Source organism: Hyperolius riggenbachi, chromosome 1 (assembly GCF_040937935.1).
Source record: "Hyperolius riggenbachi isolate aHypRig1 chromosome 1, aHypRig1.pri, whole genome shotgun sequence".
In the NCBI taxonomy this organism is placed as follows: Eukaryota; Metazoa; Chordata; class Amphibia; order Anura; family Hyperoliidae; genus Hyperolius; species Hyperolius riggenbachi.
The window spans coordinates 282778894-282799151 of record NC_090646.1 but is presented as its reverse complement, the minus strand read 5'-3'; the positions used below and the strand labels follow the sequence as shown (position 1 = coordinate 282799151).

At 43.8% G+C, this 20258-nt stretch overlaps 1 long non-coding RNA gene and 1 other non-coding gene across 4 annotated transcripts in view; both read left to right on the top strand.

The window, feature by feature from the left end:
- LOC137507193 (uncharacterized) overlaps nt 1-20258 on the top strand; it is a 145751-nt gene that overhangs the window by 11963 nt on the left and 113530 nt on the right. The gene's annotated exons all lie outside the window — the stretch shown is intronic.
- LOC137533038 (U1 spliceosomal RNA) lies at nt 14915-15081 on the top strand. The gene has a single exon (XR_011024120.1). It is a non-coding gene; the product is annotated as a U1 spliceosomal RNA (small nuclear RNA).

Genomic DNA, 20258 nt, shown 5'->3' with positions numbered 1-20258 from the left:
GCACTTGTTCTTTGCTAGTTTATGATGAGGTGATACAACATGACAGCAATAATTTTAAGCTGAAAGGCGTTCATATTAAATAAAGAGAAAGAATGTGGAAGCACCATCTTTTCAAAAAAGCACCTGGCTAGGCTTATAGTCGAAGTGTAGGCAGATTTATTATTACTATATTTGTCAGGACTAATAGGAGTTTTACAGGGACATTTTGGCAATTGCAAATTTACTATGATCTTGGCACTGCAGAAAGGAGTCTTTGTCTCACTTAGCTGTCCTCCACAGAACAGTATTCCCTGATTGTCTAATGCCCCGCTCCCCAACCACAATAGCTTTCCCTGGTAGTCTAGTGCAATGCTTTTCAACCTGTGGTACACGTACCACCGATAGTACTTTGCTGTTGGCCAGGTGGTACACATTTATTTATTGCCCCCATGCCACTTGTCCTGGTCCTGTCCCGCCTTCACAAAGTTTGGCTCCTCCTCCCTCACTCCTTGCTGTGCTGCTCTGCAGCATACTTCAGACCTCAGATCAGTGGGGAAGAGACAGCCAGGCAAATAGTGCACCGTGATGGCGCAGATACAGAAAGGACATCACTGCTCACTTCCTGTATTTGAAGTATACGCGCCACCACCATGCACCGCTTGCCTGACTGTCACTTCTCTGCGGCTGGCTTACCGATGATCTGAGGTGTGAACTATTCCGCAGGGCAGCACAGCAAGGAGTGAGCAAGGGGGGAGCCGAACTTTGTGGTGAGTCACTGCCCAGCTCTAAGCTCTCTGATGGTGGGACTAGGCTACCTAGAATTAGCTGGGGGGGGGGGGGGAGCACTGTAATAACAGTGCAGGAGATTTGGCCGAAATAGGAATTACGGCTATAGCGGCGCACAGTCAGTAACTTCGGCGCCTTCAGAAGACAGTGCTGAAGTTGCTTTTCAAACACTGCAATTCGACTTCCAGAAATAGCCGTATACCAGCTGTATCCTGCGCCCAAGTCTCCTGGCGGGCAGTTCATATGTATGCGGGGGAGGGGAAAGAGAGGAACTTGCAAGGCTACCTATATTAGCAATCTACCTTCAGATTGCCAATACTGACAATATGTAGGCTTGCAATCTAATTGTAGTTGTTTTCCCCACCAATGCCTCCTACTTTTCCCCTCCCATATTCCCTCTTCTTTTCTTAAAGTGTACCTGTAAGAAAAAAGTGCCCCGGGAGGTACTTACCTCAGGGAAGGGGAGGCATTTGTATCCTAAAGAGGTTTCCCCCTTCCTCCAAAGTAGAAGGGATCCAGTTCTGGGAGCCCCAAAGTTCTCCTTGTCGTTGTTTGCGCATGCGCAGTAGTATTTGTTTTCCTTGACTGCAGTGCTTGAGTTTAGGTCTTCTTTAAAGAGGTTCTGTGGGATTCTAAAAATCAATCAAACAAGCTGACACTTATCTGGGGCTTCTATCGGCCCCCTGCAGCTGTAATGTCCCGTGCCGTCCTCCTACGATGCTCCGTTTCCCGCCGCCGGTCCCGGTTTAATATTCGTCTAAACAGACGAATAATGTTAGCTCCTGCTCGAGTCATCGGGAACTTACTGCACAACCGCAGTGTAATAACTCGTGTGGTTACACAAGGACCGGCGTCGGGGGAACGGAGCATCGGAGGAGGACGGCATGGGACATTACCGCTGCAGGGGGCCGATAGAAGCCCCAGGTAAGTGTCAGCTTGTTTGATTCTTAGGATGCAAAAGAACTCCTTTTAAGTGAGAAGAATACGGTGGCTGCTATAATAATTTCCTTTTAAACTATATGAGTTGACCGGCTGCCCTGCTGATCTATGTCTCTGCAGAAGTGTCTGAATCACACCAGAAACAAACATGCAGCTAACCTTGTCAGATCTGACAATAATGTCAGAAACACCTGATCTGCATGTGCTTGTTCAGGAGCTGTGGCTAAAAGTATTAGAGGCAGAGGATCAGCATGATAGCCAGGTAACTGGCATTGCTTAAAAGGAAATAAATATGGAAGTCTCAATATGCCTCTAACTTTCTCCTTCAACTGCTCACTTTTTTCACTGTAGTGGTCCTTTAAACAGTTGGAAAATGACAGTTTAAATAAGACAGTTGAAAAATGGCAGTTGGAAAATGGCAGTTAAAATTTGACAGTTAGAAAATGGCAGTTGGAAAATGGCAGTTGGAAAATGACAGTTGGAAAATGGCAGATAAAATTTGACATTTGGAAAATGGCAGTTGGAAAATGGTAGTTGAAAAATGACAGTTGGAAAATGGCAGTTAAAAGTTGAACGTCATTTTCCAACTGTCATTTTCCAACTGCCATTTTCCAACTGTCAAATTTTAACTGCCATTTTCCAACTGTCATTTTTCAACGGCCATTTTTCAACTGCCATTTTTCAACTGCCATTTTCCAACTGTCATTTTCCAACTGCCATTTTCTAACTGTCATTTTTCAACTGTCAAATTTTAACTGCCATTTTCCAACTGTCATTTTTCAACTGCCATTTTCCAACTGTCATTTTTCAACTGCCATTTTCCAACTGTCATTTTCCAACTGCCATTTTCTAACTGTCATTTTTCAACTGTCAAATTTTAACTGCCACTTTCCAACTGTCATTTTTCAACTGCCATTTTCCAACTGCCATTTTCCAACTGTCATTTTTCAACTGTCAAATTTAAACTGTCATTTTCCAACTGCCATTTTTCAACTGTCAAATTTTAACTGCCATTTTCCAACTGTCACATTATTAACTGCCATTTTCCAACTGTCATTTTTCAACTGCTATTTTCCAACTGTCATTTTTAAACTGCTTTTTTCCAACTGTTATTTTCCAACTGCCATTTTCCAACTGTCATCTTTCAACTGTTGTTTTTTTAACAGCCATTTTCCAACTGTCAAATTTTAACTGCCATTTACCAACTGACATTTTCCAACTGTCATTTTCCAACTGCCATTTTCCACCTGTCATTTTTCAACTGTCATTTTCCAACTACCGTTTTCTAACTGTCATTTTACAACTGCCAAATTGTAACTGTTGTTTTTCAACTGTCATTTTTAAACTGCCATTTCTCAACTGTCATTTTCCAACAGCCAAATTTCAACTGTTTTTCAACTGCCATTATTTTCCAATTGTCATTTTTCAACTTCCATTTTTCGACTATCCTTTTCCAATTGTTTCCTTCTTCCTTTCCTATTTTATTTATTTCGCAAACACAAGCCTTGAGATTCTCAATGTTGAACACCTCATTTTGTGTTTTGGGGGCTAGATTGGCATCACGATTTGCACAATTTAAAACTGGCTATCTCTAACAGTGACAGGTGTCAGATATGGTGGCTGGATAGTGCAATGGTTAAGGGCTCTGCCTCTGATGTAGGAGACCTGGGTTCAAATCTTGGCTCTTGCTATTCAATAAGCCAGAACCTATTCCGTAAGGAGTTCTTTGGGCAAGACACTCTAACACTGCTACTGCCTACTGAGTGCACTCTAGTGGCTGCCTCGCAAGCGCTTTGAGTCCGACAGGAGAAAAGCGCTATACAAAAAAAAGGAATTATTATATGGATAACTGTAGAGAGGGAGTGGAGGAAAAAGCCTATGTTGGCTTTTTATCTTCTTATCTTGCTCCCATTTATTGGCTTCAACTTTCATAGTAGTTCTCTTTCCAGGCTAGCACTTTTAGCCACCTTTGAAACTTGTCCACACATTCTCTACCTCAGTGTTTGGTACTTGTGTTCCTCTACGATGGTCACCCTCTTTTTCTTGGGCTACTTCAAATGTATTTATTTATTATTGTGGTGATTTATTGTTGCGGGCGGAGTTGTTTTTCAGATGAACTTGCACTGTTTTTTTCTTGATAAAGAGGTACTTTGTTGCTTTGGAATTTTGGATTATCTTAATTACAGGATGAATTACAGATCTGTCTGTACCAATTTTTGGGGTGCCAACCATTTACTTCTCTTTACAGAAATGTATGACACATGTTTTGCTCTGCGTTGCAGTATTAATTGAAATGAGACAGCAGTGTGTTGGCACAGAAATGCATACAGCAGTTTGTCAGAACACAGCATAGCACATGAGAGTCTGTAACACATTACTGAAATAAGCTCAGCAATGCAGCAGTACATCCTGACCTTCATGGTTGTTATCAAATTACCATTTTAAAGGACCACTATAGTGAAAAAGTAAGCAGTTAAAATCTTTCAGAACCAACATGTTTTGGACTAGTCGAGTTCCTCATTGGGGATACAAAGGGTTTTCTTTGTTTTTTAAAGTAATTTCCTAAATGGCAGTTGCTAAGTCTAACTGCCAAAATAGAAGCAGCCAGCGTCCCTACTCACACACTCTTTTGGCAGTCAGACTTAACAATGGCCGTTCAGCAAATGCTTTTGAAAACAAAGGGAAACCCTGAGACTCCATCGTGAAGAGATGGACTAGTCCAAAACCTGTTGGTTCTGTCAGCTTTTGAAGCGGACCTAAACTGAGAGCTTCCTCTCTGCTCTAAGGAGATAAGCAACAGCATCATAACTTTAAAGAAAAACATTTCTTTGTTACAACTTACAGAAATCTTACAAAAACACTGCAGTGTTTACTTTCTGGTGTTCTAGGAACACAAAGGGGTTAACCTCCTGTGTTTACATATTAGCCCAAACTATGGCATAGAGTGGCACACCTGACAGCCCTAATTTACACTTGCTGTTTACTTGTTGATAAGGCCTAATTAGACAGGCTAATCTCTCTAGACCAGGGCTTTGCACCTGTGGTACGCTTGCCACCGGTGGTACTTTGCTGTTGGCCAGGTGGTACACACCAGGTTTGCCTGCCACTTTTTTGCCACTTGTCCTGGTCGTGTCCTGCCTCCACAAAGTTTGTCTCCTCCTCCCTCGCTCCTTGCTGTGCTGCCCTGTGGCATACTTCAGACCTCAGATTAGTGTGGAGGAGACAGCCAGGCCAATGGTGCACAGTGATGGCGCAGATACAGAAAGTGACATCACTGCTCATTTGAAGTATACACGCCGTCACCATGCACCGCTTGCCTGGCTGTCTCTTCACTGCGGCTGGCTTACCAATGTTCTGAGGTGTGAACTATTCCGCAGGGCAGAACAGCAAGGAGGGAGCAAGGGGGGAGCCGAACTTTGTGGTGAGTCACTGCCTAGCTCTCAGGTGGTGGGGCCAGGCTACCTATAATTAAGCGCGTGGGGGGGGGAGGTGGAACTTGTATGGCTACCTATATTGGCAATCTACATCTAGATTGCCAATACTGACAATATGTAGGCTAGCAATCTAATTGTAGTTTTTTTCCCCACCAATGCCTCCTACTTTTTCCCTCCCAAATGCCTTTTTTCTTAAAGTGTACTTTGTAAGAAAAAAGTGCCCCGGGGGGTACTTACCTCAGGGAAGGGGAGGCCTTTGTATCCTAAAGCGGTTTCCCCCTTCCTCCTCAGTAGATGGGATCCAGTGCTGGGAGCCCGAAAGTTCTCCTCATCGGTGTGCGCATGCACAGTAGCTGCTCTCCGTTCAGGCTCCGGCAGAAACAGCCAAGCCCGATCGCGTCCAATCTACTGTGCAGGCACACTGGTGGTACTTGAAAGTTTTCAAGCAATAAAAGTGGTACAATTAGTGGAAAGGTTGAAAAGCCCTGGTCTAGTGGTCCCAAACCCCACCCCCTTTCACATAACCCTGCTTGCTACTCCAAGTGCTATGATCTTCCCCAGCACACAGCCTGCAAGTCCCCGTACAGCTTTAGCAGTTACAACACAGCCTGAGTCAGCAGAAGGGGAGTACACGTCGTATAGCTTGAAAAGGTGACGGGCCGGATCTCTGCATGTGTTGTCTATAATCTTTCAAGCAGAAGTAAAAAAAAACCAAAACTGCTTATTATCTGATGCTCCTAAGATTAGGTGCATGCTACCAGGGTTATCCTAGCAACCCAATTTTTGCCTTAGTGCCCCTTTAATATTGGCACTGTAATTGTATGAGGACCACACATTGGTACTGTATGAGAAATGTATCTGAACCTCACATTTTGACCACCATGGAGATATCAATATGGCAATTAATGTCTTAACATTTATGAACATGAATTGGGCCGGAAAATGTTTAGCAATGAAATTATTTACATTTTTAGGATGTTTCCTTAGTAGCCTCAGAGTTCATTAGTTTGCACTTGAACTTCCTTTTTTTCTTTTTATCATTGACAATTTCCTTGTTGAGGTAGGGATTTAGTCCAGATTAATGAGCTCCTGAATGCTGAGAAATACATGCAGATGTGTATTTATCATTCATTATCAATGCTGTTATAAACTATTTTCAGAGTAAGGAAGAATGAGGAGTTCTGGAAGTGGTGACCTTAGTATCATGAAGTGTGTCTAATGCAGGTACACACGTTGCGATTTTCCGCTCGATTTTGCCACTCTATGTTTTTTTTCGGCTCGATTCTGCACTCGATTCTTCGCTCATTTTTCTTTTCTTTCTCCATTCTATGAGAAATCGAGCGCCGAATCAATCAGGAGTAATATCAGACATGAAGGAATTTATGAATTGGATGCATCTATCATATGGAAAACCGTAACGTGTGTACCCAGCATAAAGTTAGAAACAGAAACAGAAGGATTTGAGGCAGTCTACATCCACCATAGAACTTACTTGCCAAGTTTCTTCAAAAACAGTTCAAGTGTCCTAAAATTGATGCCATCTTAAAGGCAAAGGGAGATCACGCTAAATAATAATAATTTAATTTATATTTACCGTAACTTCTATTCATTCACTTTGCATTGTTAATTAAAAAAAGGTTAGGTGTTATAAACTGTTCTTATCACCTTGCTTCGACACCATCGTCTCACAGACTGTGAGATCACTTGACTCTCCACACAGCAAACAGGAAATAGACTTTCTCAGGCTTCTCCAATGTTTCCGTTATTTATTCAAGTCACAGAAAGACAGATAGATACAGTCATCATATCCTAGCCATGCCAATCTTCATGTTGCGTTACAAGCTCATGATTAGACTCCCTACTGAAGTCACTCAGGTACCTTCTTCCTACCTACGTTACACTAAACTACCTATGTACATAGCATACATTATATCAGATTACATAAAGGAAGAACATGCTTAGAGAAATAATTGGGTTCCAGTCAGTATTGCGAGCTAGTGCGGAAGGAAGAAGCAGAAGTGCCTTCTCCATTGCTCGCTCCAGATTTAATACCGACTAGGAAAGAGTTAAATATGACATCATCTTCGCCACCCCCTATATCAGTCTATTGGTGGACCCACTCATGGTGTCATCATACCCGCCTACTCGATTAATAATCAATGAGGCACTTGACCCAGATGCAGGACCGTGGATGTTTAGTAAACATGGCCAATGTTTTCTGTTCCTGTGGTTGAGGTCAGAGTAGTCCGATGGCCTTCTCTTAGGAACATGTTCTCAGTATCTGCGTGTATCCTCTGCTACACGCAGACCCTGAGATGCCTCTGCCTGCATCACAAAACCTCTATTTATTTTAAAGGCATACACTGCGGACAAGCCTTTTACATAAAACTCAGGCCAAGTAACTGAGGCCTACTTAAATTATAACAATCCCCCCTAAAACGGCTTGACCCGCAGATCCCAGCGTCTGAACCTCCCAGTACCTGGTTTCTTTTCTTTTATGTTTCACTTCTCGATGTTCGTGCTCACACAACTTCTCTGCTCTAGGCGATTACCCCTGGAAGAGAGAGAGCAAGACCTCTTGGTCTTCCTGTAACCAGGCTCTCTGGGGAAGCCCTACTTCTAAGTCCCTCAATACCACATGCTCAGCATTTGCGTCACTTGCGTATCACTCACAAACTTGCATGACCACAGAAAAGTGAAACTCGTTTGGTTGTTACAAAACGGAGCAGTGCCAGGTGCCTTCTAAAAGAGCGCCTTTATACAATCAGCTCCATCACAGGTACTACTAAACCTATACCCGTAACCCTGTATATCCCTTAATTTAAACTATTGGTTCGGGAGATTGTTTATGAGGCACCAATCTCTGAACCGGGTTAATTTGTTTTACGTAATTTTAACACGCAACCTCACCTGGATAATGATGCCTAAAGTTGTCATCCCCATCCAGACGACCAGTGGGTGTAGAAAGAACTTTGGAACTGCAGATGCCCCGTCCGAGTGTCCCTGGAACATCACCGGAACCTTTGTCCACCAGGGCAGACTGGAACTCACCTGCTCATTTTTGTGTTCTACCTCGTTAAGATCACCTGTATTATGGTGAAATCTTACCTCTAACTTAGTGTACTGTTTGTTTAACCTTTGTAACAAAATGTGGTCGTCTTGGATCAAAACCTGTTCCCCTTTGTCCCATGTCGTGTTCTCTTTCAGGACGGGAACTACCCGTGAAGCTTTGACCTTCAGAGTTCTCTTAACAATTTGAGAAACAACGTCATCAAACCTGGATGACAGGATCCATATGGGATCTCCACTCACACAATATGTTCCCCTTGGAAACTCCCCCTTATCGGAACAATTATGAGAATATACCTTGAATGTATCACTAGACCTTATGTTAAAAAACCAAACCTTTCCTTCAGCCACCGGAACTATTGGTTTGGCTTCAGGGTGGATCTTTTGAATGGTAGCCTCGCATTCTGCGTTATTGAGCCTGCAGGCTTCTTCACTAAATTTGGCTTGCCCCGGCCAACGCAGATACTTCTGCAAGAATTGCCCGCATGAGGACAACTCTACTTGCTTCACCTCCCCGTCTAGCACCAAAAAAGGTTGACCTCTCAGGTCCTGGTGTGAGACACGGGTTGAGGTGGGAACCAAGGAAGTGGCGGTGCCTAAAGGAACCTTGCACCGTTTCCCTTTGTTCACCCAAACATCTCGAAGCTGCCATGCAAAAGATCCTTCTCCAGAAAAATTAATATACCTCCCCTTGTCCAATCTCTCGCTGACAAAATATGTCCCCAGCTGTCCTGATTGGACCTCTTCCCCCCTTATCTCCTGAGGCACACTATGTACCTGAGGTCGGGAAGATTGTACTCTCTGCAATCGTTCGATTAAGAGTACCTCTTCACTTACCCAACTATCATGAGGATAAGCTGTTGCATATGGACTGTGTAATATCGTCCCCTGTTGTGACCCGTGTGGTGTGAATGGGGTTCCCTGTGTGGGCTTTCCCTCCCCCGGGACCGCTCTCCCCACCCTCTTTGTCACCTGGAAAGGTGGCTTGATCTCGATTTTTACTTCTTGTTTCGAGAACCACCCACCCTTGGCTTTCCAGCCTTTACGTGTGTATAGTTGTTTCAGAGGCACACTCTGTTGGTAGCTCCAGAGTGTGATGTGGTCCCCTGCGTCTCTCTGGTAAGAGAATTGACACCTCCTGCTCGTTCCTCTCCAATCTGGACCCATCTCACTCTGCATAACCAAGACAAGGTACCCCTGAATCACACACTCCACCTTTTGCATGTACCCATTGTACTGCAATGTACCTTTTAACAAACCTTTGGATCGGTGCATCGATTCTGGGAGTGTGGCATTCAATAGCAGATTTACACTGCCATTAAATTCCCACTGCCCGCACACTTGACCCTTCAGACCTTTCACCCACCTTGTGCCATGAAATTTGCTTTCTCCTGGCACAAGTGCTCTTTTCCTCCGTCCCTGCATGGTCCATCTGTGCCAAGCGGAGGGAGGTGTGAAAGGATCAGTACCTTTGTCACCCAACATTAACATGCTTGGGCCTTGCATTCTCATTAACCCCTTATTATACATGAGAATGTCCTCTCTTCGTTCTCCTAGGACGGAATGGCAACCTAGGATCACCATCAGCATGGTACTCTTCATTATAAAAGCACCACCTTGGGAAAGAAAAACATTAGCACTTTGCATTATGCTTTGCTCCGACAGTTTTGTTAGTCTCTTTCCGATCTCCGAAATCTCGTGTTTTAGTCTCTTTCCGATTTCAGGAATCTCGTGTTTTAGTCTCTTTCCAATTTCAGGAATCTCGTGTTTTAGTCTCTTTCCGATTTCAGGAATCTCGTGTTCCTCCAAGCTTAGATCGGCATCTGGAACCTTTCGCTTATCCGACTGACATCTCCATCTTTGCTGCCAGCACTGCAGCTGTCTCAATTCCATATTGCCAAACACCTGAAATCGAAATACAAACAAATCAATTCCTATTAATGATTTGGGATTCGCCCTGCGGCTTGTACTCTTTACACTTTAAATTGATCAATATATATCGTAATTGATCTCGTTGCTTTATGGTTCTCCTGAACTCTGTTTACTCTTATTGGTAGATTGGAGTTAAACTTCACCCCCCTACCTCAGTACTATCCTCAGTACTTACCTGTTTAAAATATGCTCCCGCGGACTTCACTTGTGGAAGCTCTCACCTCATTGCAGCTCACTCCACATCCCCCCCTATCTGTCCATGCGCGGCCGTCGCATGCACAGATTACGGATGCCACACCTGTTGCTGCTTTGCAGGTGAGCCTGCAATGCTCTTACTCATTATCGCATTTACTTATCTAGAACTTCATTTCGATACCAGCTCTGCTAGAAGTTCTGTGTGTTGTACCCTCTGATCAATGTTTGCCGTGCCACCACCTAAACTACCAAAAAAAACTGGCTGCCTCCCTGTAGGAAGGAGCACTTTGCACTTAAACTACACAGGGTGCAGGGCTAAGCATACCAGCGTCACATGCCTGTATGCAGATCCCTGAATGCCCACTTGGTAGGTAGCCACATGGCAAACACCGTACTGATACACTGTCACTCTGTAAACGGCAATTCTATCATCTGTATAATTGCCCCATGAACTGCTGTCAGTCCTTGTTCTTTGTGCTACAATTGACAGGAGCTGGAAAAAAACACCTTTGACCAATCAGTGGACGAAAAAACCGCACCAAAAAACAGCCCCAGCCCAGCATAGACCTCTCAGTCAAGCTCTGGCCCTGTCCACGACAAAAACCGGAAAAAACGTTACCGCTCTGCAGAAGCGGCGATGGAAACCCGAATTGGTCAACTCCCTTTTTTCCAACTCCGGCACCCCCCTGATGCACTGTCCCCCCCTATACTCTATTGGGAACTCATGCTGCACCACCCATTAAGGTGCCCCACTTACAGGAATAATCCCATAAGGAACCCAGTACAGACCCTTTCCTGATCTGCACTGCTACGTGTGTCCCTGCACCTAGCTGGGAAACACTTCCTATTCTGGCATTCCTGTCCATGGACCCAGGGAAAATCTCTGGGGAAATACTTTGAGAACCGAGACACACGAGAATGTCTCTGTATTTCTACCCCCCTTCCTTTCAGCTGCTCTGCCCGGAGCCGCGAGCACAGCCTGACGTGACGTGGATCCCCCAGCCCCTCCTCCCCCCCTGCCATGACGTGTGGGGGCCATGACTCTCGGGGGCGGGCTCTCTCCACTGCCGCCATTTTGAGTCCTGGACTGCCAGCTAAGATGGCTGCTCCCATAACAGCCTCTCGTTCCTATACCTTAGGAAAGAAAGCAAACTCAAATAGAACATACATTTTTTTATGCATAGTTACACACAGCATCTATCCACAGTGCACAAAAATCAGCCTCAGCATTCCTTCACGTCTCAGCTGTAATCCGAACTGCAATCAGACATACGGATCCCCAGAGACGTAGGAATCTTTCTCCCCTCACAAATCATCTGCAGCATAACACAGAACTATTCACGCGTGCAGCGTAACTCTAAACCATATTAACAGCTAGTACTTCTGAGACGCACATTTATCAGTCTGACATGACTACAACATTAAACCTATATAACTTTTAGCGGCGCTGACTGGAACTAGATAAGCTTGCACCTCTCACTACACTCCTCTCTATCACCTCTCCCTCCCATCCAGTACTAACAGAAGCACCGCTGGCTTATCTCCTGCTGCGGGGGACCCCCCCCCCTTTTTCCCAGCCTCTGTAGAGACGGGGAGAGAAGAGAAGAGAAAAAAAAAAACCCAATCGACTTCTTTCCAGCAAAAACATGCCTGAGACAAATGCAGAGATAACCACTACGTAAATATACAACACAGGAAGCTTGAATCCGAAGAAAAAAAAATACCCAGCACCTAAACTCTGAAAGCAGCCTCCCCCCTCCCACCACGCGCGAGAGAGAAGAAAAGCCCGCAGCCACCATGCTGCAATTAACACAGAATATACACATTAACACATTATCCTCCTCTCATACAATAAAGATAATGCAACACAACAACGTAAAACATACTTGCCTGAGCAGAAGACTTTGTAAGCCTGCGAATTCGACCAGCTTTTGGCAACTTTCCACGACACTGAGTGGATCTCTGGAACTACTGAGCGTCAGCTCTGTGTACCCACACTGGCTCAGCGGATCAATCTCCAGCGGCAGCTGCCAGCCGGCCTCGGAGCCTTCCAGTCACCTGTGATCCGGTTTAGGCTGTGACTGATGTGCACTGTCAGTCAAAGTTTAACATCCACGAGTGTCGCCGCTGGTTTCCCCGAATTGCAGCCCGTGCCCGTGTGTGCTCGGCTCCCACACACTACTCACACCAGCTTATCAGTCTCAGCTTGATAAGCTTTACAGTCCGTGTCCGTCTATTCCGCTTGTTTTGCTGTGGAATATCTTGAAACCATTTTCCTTCGGCCCCGGCCCCGTCTGCCTGTTTTGCTAGGCAGGGAAGGATTTCAGGCACCACTGTTATAAACTGTTCTTATCACCTTGCTTCGACACCATCGTCTCACAGACTGTGAGATCACTTGACTCTCCACACAGCAAACAGGAAATAGACTTTCTCAGGCTTCTCCAATGTTTCCGTTATTTATTCAAATCACAGAAAGACAGATAGATACAGTCATCATATCCTAGCTATGCAAATCTTCATGTTGCATTATCAGCTCGTGATTAGACTCCCTGCTGAAGTCTATCAGGTACCTTCTTCCTACCTACGTTACACTAAACTACCTATGTACATAGCATACATTATATCAGATTACATAAAGGAAGAACATGCTTAGAGAAATAATTGGGTTCCAGTCAGTATTGCGAGCTAGTGCGGAAGGAAGAAGCAGAAGTGCCTTCTCCATTGCTCGCTCCAGATTTAATACCGACTAGGAAAGAGTTAAATATGACATCATCTTCGCCACCCCCTATATCAGTCTATTGGTGGACCCACTCATGGTGTCATCATACCCGCCTACTCGATTAATAATCAATGAGGCACTTGACCCAGATGCAGGACCGTGGATGTTTAGTAAACATGGCCAATGTTTTCTGTTCCTGTGGTTGAGGTCAGAGTAGTCCGATGGCCTTCTCTTAGGAACATGTTCTCAGTATCTGCGTGTATCCTCTGCTACACGCAGACCCTGAGATGCCTCTGCCTGCATCACAAAACCTCTATTTATTTTAAAGGCATACACTGCGGACAAGCCTTTTACATAAAACTCAGGCCAAGTAACTGAGGCCTACTTAAATTATAACATTAGGTAGTTGAAAAACCAACGAAAAAAACTATAAACATACTCAAATTACAGCATTTCTTTTACACCTGCCTAAAATGTTTGCTCAGTATTGGAAAAAAAATTACAATGTAGATAGATAGATAGATAGATAGATTCTTTTTTTTATTTAATAGATGCAGATTTGTATTGTAGCTTCTATAGATGATAAATAGATTGTTGTTTTATGTATATGGAGATCACATGTTGGAGGGTCTGGTTATTGTTTTCAAGGGTTTTTTTTTTTCAAACGCCACAGCTCTCATTTCACTTTCCTTCCTCCCTTTTAACCTCTCCTCCTGCTTCTCCTACTCCACTTATGTCTTTATAATTTTACAACATGAAACCTGGAAGTGCTTTGTGCCTGCCAGAAGGACAAGATGGTCTTGCAGCCCTGCAGCCAATCGGACAGCTTGGTTTGCAAAAGAGAGCCTGGCCAAGTAAGTCACATTCTGACCTGCATCATCTGCTCGTTTGAAATCCTCTGGATTCCTACTAACTTCTGATAGCATTCTGCTCCAGTACTCTAAAGCATAAATACCCTGAGGAAACACAGGAAATAGGAAAATAACTTTATTTCACACCACTGTTTATCAAAACTTATAACAAAATATTCTCTTATTTAGTTCTATGTTTCAAGTAAGTCATTATTTTAACACAAATCTGTAAATTTACCATGAGCATACTTTGAATAAAATAATAATAAATGAACTGATGATATTCTTAGTTTTATTACTCAAGATCTATTTTTGACTTAAAAGGTAGGACATGACTCGTAATCTTGTGTAAATGGCATTTTGAAAATATTTGCTTATATTTCGCCAAAACATGTTCCTACCCTTTTGCTGTTTAATATATACTATATAAAGTGGATTTCTGTGTAGACTTCACAGGTCAAGGTAGATACAATAGGTCTGCAAAAGGCTGTGCTCAGTTGTATTTTGATTTTTGTTTTTCATAAATTCATGGCTGACCTTACTATAGGACCTGATTTATTCAATGGTGATATAAAAATCAAGCCAAAAAAATAAAATAAAAAAAATCCTTAAAACCTGGAAAAGTATCATTAACTCTTTTCCTGCCAGCCAATCGCGAACATCTACTGCCAGCAGTTTTTAGACATTTTGCACTCATTAGGTTTACTTTGGATTTTTTTTTACAAGAAAACCTACATGAAATAGGACATATTTTATATTGTTTTTTCCATAATAAGTTGGGTGTGGAACACTGAAACAATTTTTTTTCTGCATATATAACAACGTTTTTGAGTGTTCGTGAATTCTGGTTGCCTGAGTACCATGTACCTGTTCCGGTACTTACTCCACACCTGTACGTGTTGCTGATGTGCTTCTCAAATATTCCAGTAGGGCTCATTCACACAATGTGATTTGCAGTGAGTTTTGACGTATTGCACATAGTGTGCAATAAACCTGGACCATAGACTTTCATTTTAGCGTTGGCATGGGAGATGCTTACATGATCAGCAAGGTGGTTCTCCCAGGAGGAGGCCCATCCATTGCACTCTGGGTGGGTTGACCCCTGTGATTTCCCCAAATGCGGGAAAATCGGCTGCATAATTTGTGGTAGTGGGGAGCTGCGTTCGCGCTCTCCCATGTAAAAAATAAATACATTTTGGACTTCCGGATCCGGCGCCTGAATTAAAGAGCAGGTGGTTAGCAGAGCTCCTTTGCTGAATGCCCTCTGACATCAATTATAACTGCACATTGCACAAGCACCCCCACTTGTGACACTGGGCCAGGGTGAGGTGCTCCGGGACCTGTCGCCACTGCTCCCACTCTGCCTGGAACATTATCTTCTGCAGTCTGAACGCAAGCGCAATCCACTGGAGGCCAGTGAAGAATCCAATATGGCCACCAGCCCAACTTCACCACGCGGCTCCCAGCCTCAATCCCCTGAGTGGGAACAGGAGACACTGCACGATTCTGAGGGTCGGGAATGACGTAACACCTGGCACTAGCCAGGAGAGAGAGGGTGCCACAGGGGATTACAAAAAACTAGCTGCAGAAGTGGTTAGGATACTCACTCCAGAACTGCAGGCTTCCATACAGACTGCCATAGAACAGACCCTGCGTGATATACAGGGAAAGCTGCAGGAACAGTCAGAGGCTTGATTACGCAGTATTTTGTATCCAGTCAGTAGAGGATGACAGGGCCAAGGAGGGGGGGGGGGGAGGATTTAGAGAGATGGTGGAGGAGAACAAATACATGCAGGAAAAATTACAGGACCTTAAGAAACAGTCCCACTGCAATAATCTAAGAGTGGTGGGGCCTCCTGAGTCTATGGCCCCATTAGCTTTATGTGACTTCTGTGCTGGTACTTTGCCAAAGAAACTTACCTTTTAATGGGGTTGTAAGGTGGAGAGGTCCCACAGAGTTAACCCCCTCTCGTTAAGTCTGACCAACGCCCTCCTTGGTTGGCTCTGACACATTACTTAGATTTTTCTGAAAAGACTGAAATACTAGGTGCATATAGAGATCTTGGCCATCCTATTCAACACCAGGGAGCTCAAGTACGCTTATTCAACCACTACTCAGTAGAAGTTTCAAAGAAAAGACATGCTTTCAATTCGGCCTGCCAAATGTGCATTGGAAAGAAGTGGAAGTTTGTACTCCTTTATCCAGTGGTTATGAGAATCTGGATGATCCTCCCTAAATTTTACTTGCAGACGTACTTTTGCACCATAAGTGGGGGCGCTGCCGCCCAGCATTATAAGTTATGAGAAGTTGTTTAGTTAATTTTTTATTGGTTTTCAGATCTGCTGGTGAGGGGGGACATTTCATCTATTTGGATGTCTGGCAGGGGGCCCATCTTTGGGGTCTCTAGTTGTGAAGTGACGTCCAGGAAAAAGTCACGTGACTATGTTTTTTATGTTTATTTTTGTGTTGCTCTTTTGTTTCTTTTATCTTCATACTACTGGTTTTGTTTGGTTGCTTTTTCTCAGAGCAACTTGATCCTGGCAGGAAGGTGGTGTTTTGTTATTTGCTGGGTTTTCAAGAGGGGTTGTGAGGGAGAGGGTTTATAGGGGCTTGTCATCTCTGGTCATTCTGGGTCTGTTCATGATCACTGTTCGATATGTATGTTTTGACGGCTGCAATTTGATCCTGGTTTCTGAAATTTTATAGCCCTTCAGATAACTTCTTGGAATGTTAAGGGACTACAGACCCCGGGTAAGAGCTCAATAGTGCTTTGTCATTTGAAAAAAAGTTAAAACAGACATTGCACTCCTTCAAGAGTGCCATCTGACATGTGATCGGTTTAATTATATGCGTAAGTCATGGGTGGGCCAGGTTTATGGTTCTCCGTTCCATGGTAGGAAGGTGGATGTCCTTATGCTTATTCACAAACAGCTGCAGGGGGAGGTGGTTGAAGTACAATATGATAATGAGGGGAGATGGGTAAGGATCAAATTGTGGTTCTCTGGAGAAGAATTGTTGATCTGAAATATTTATGGTCCAACTGAGGAGGATAGGCTATTCCTTACCAAACTTCTCACTGATTTATTGTCTTTAGGTAACTGTAAGGTGTCATTCAGGAAGGTGATTTTAACCTGAGCGTTACGCCGCTCAGGAGGGTTTGTCAATTTTTGCCCGATTACTAAAAAAATGTTCCTAACAGCTGTAAATCATCTAGCTAGCACTAGGCTAGCTAGAAGACGTCTTTGGCACCCTTTGATTGCCGCCGCTCCCCCGTGTATACATTACCCAGCCTGGACCCAGCGATCGGCACAGCCTCTAGGGACAGCTCCGGTCTTCTTTATGGGGAGGATCGCACATGACGTCATGACGACGCTAACGACATGACGTCATGCACAAACCTGATCCTCCCCATAGAGAGACCGGAGTTGTGTCGGGAGGCTGCGCGATCGCTGGATCCGTGCGGCGGTAATGTATAAACCGGGTGATCGCGGGGGATCAGCGTGGATCCAGGGGTGACGGAGGCTCTTACTAGCTAGCCTAGTGCTAGCTAAAGGATTTACAGCTATTAGGAACATTTATTTATGGGGGACTCCTGGGGCCACAGCGCTGTATGCCCGACACAAAGGAGGTTAATGCTATGGTCAGCCTTGGGGAGGATACGTCTAAGAGAACTCCTGCTAGTAGCTTAACTGCTGCGAAGCCTTTGCTCTTTCAGGACTACCTGCACTCCTCTCAGCTATGTGATAGTTGGAGATCCATACACCCAGATGGGGAGGAATTTACGTTCTGTTCTGCCCCTCACGATATATGGTCACGCCTAGATTATTTGTTAGTGTCACAACAAGCTGTGCCACAAATTATATTATCGGACATTTTAAATTTGGTCATATGGGATCATACTCCTACACAACTTATGTTTTCTCCCACTATCCCTAGAGGGTCTGATAGCCTTTGGCAGTTTCCATCTTTTTTATATGAGGAATGGGATGAGGGCTTTGTGACTTTATTACAGCAATGGTGGTGGGAAAATAAATACAAAAACAACTCGCACATTGATAATATCTTTTTGTTTTGGAAAGCAGCCAAACCCACGTTACGGGGAAAATTATTAGTTGTGTTCCTTTATTTGCCTGATGGATTAAACATGTGAAATGCATTGTGGAGTACCTAATAAATATTAATTTTTGACATAAAACAACAGAATTGTGTTTGTCTACTGGGGAGGTAAGTCCACCACCACCTCCTTTTTTTTTTAAACAGATTTTAAAATGGTTTTATGGGAAATGTAAAATATCCCATGATGCCTGAGGTACCTAAGTTTATACATTGGTAATGCGTCATTGACAGCGTCTATCCACATAAAAATTATTGGAGCAATTTGCAAATTCTATTTCTTAAGTTTCTCTTTCCTAGCTGAGAATCCCAACAGTTTCAGCAAGAGTTTTTTTCTTCTTTTATTGCTAGAAAGAACCCCTCTCCTATATTTCTTAGTAACCAAATTTCAGGCGTAACCTCAATATAAATCAATAACAAGTCATTGACCACACCCACAAACCCCTTGCCAGAAGGGAATATTATCGTGACATGACGCGTTAGCGATCTTAATGCAATATTGGTGTGATTGGGATTTTAATATGACTTTGGTGTGATTGCGATTTTGGAGCTGAAGATGGATGCTTACCCAGTGAATATAAAGACAAGAAAACTAGTATTTACCATGGTGCCAGTCTTCAGACAGAGGAAAAGGTGTTACAACCACTACATTTATAGTGAGTATGCCAAATCATGTATTTTCTTAAGTAGTAGCAGTAGGGTATTGTACCGTGTTAGCCATCAGTAAAAGCAAGAAGTTTTAAATCAGGATGATACCATGTATTGGCTAACTACAAATGAATAAAAACAAACAAGCTTTTATTGAAAAAGAAAAAAAGATGGACCCCCAAAGAAGGAAAAAACCCGGCCCTGGATAAATACATCAACAAATTCAGACGCAGAATCTCTGACAGGATCCTGAGTAAAAGAAAGACACTGGCCCAGAACGTAACACCACAGGAGCGACAGGCCATCAGATCCCTTAAGGACAATAAGGACATTATTATTAAACCAGCGGATAAAGGTGGTGCCATAGTCATAATGAACACCAGTGACTACATCCAGGAGGCACAAAGACAATTATCCAACACCGCTCACTATGCCAAATTACAGGGGGACCCCACAAAAGACTACAGGATGGCACTTAATAGGATGGTTAACAGATTGCCTGCAAACATCAGACAACATGTAAGGACCCTTGTCCCTGAAGAGCCTAGAACAGCCTGCTTTTACATGCTTCCCAAGATCCACAAAGAGGGAAACCCAGGCAGGCCCTTAATCTCAGGGAGCGGAACTCTTACAGAGAACATCTCAGGGTGGCTGGAAAACATCTTGAAACCTCTTGTCTGTAAAAGACCCAGCTACTTACAGGATACCACCCACCTCCTGAACAAACTGACAGCCATCGGCCCAGTACCTGAGGGAACCATACTGGCCACGATGGACGTGGAGTCCCTGTACACGAACATTCCCCATGATGATGGTATTGTGGCCTGCCGTAAATATCTTCAGAGTCAGGGCATACCTGTAAAGCCTATTACTGGACTGATCAAATTCATTCTCACTCATAATTATTTCACTTTTGGACAGGACCTCTATTTACAGCAGATGGGCGTGGCAATGGGTTCGTGATTCGCTCCACAGTATGCAAATCTATTCATGGCCAAAATCGAAGAGGAATACCTCAATGCATTGGGCATAAAACCCTTGGCTTACTTCCGCTTCATTGATGATATTTTAATCATCTGGTCCGCAAGTGAGGATGATCTTCTCCAGTTCCACAGGAACTTCAATGCCTTCCATCCTACAATCAAATTGAAACTTACCTACTCTCACACAGAGATTAACTTTCTGGACACCACCATATACATCAGGGGTAACAACATACAAACCTCCGTGTATCGCAAACCTACAGACCGTCCCACATACCTAAGATATGACAGTTTTCATCCCAAGCACATTAAGAACTCTATCATTTACAGCCAAGCTATAAGATACAACCGGATTTGTTCTGACAGGATGGACAGAGACAAGCACCTGGATCACCTTAAGAACACTTTCATTAAACAAGGTTACAGTCCTCCCATGGCTGAGGCCCAAATCAGGAAAGCCAGCAACATCCCTAGGACTGAACTCCTGAAATATAAGCAAAACCAGAAAGAGGAACGTGTCCCTTTGGTTGTCACCTACAACCCACACCTGGAAATCTTAAGGAGGATTGCTAAGGAACTTCATCCCATTTTACACAAGGATCACAGACT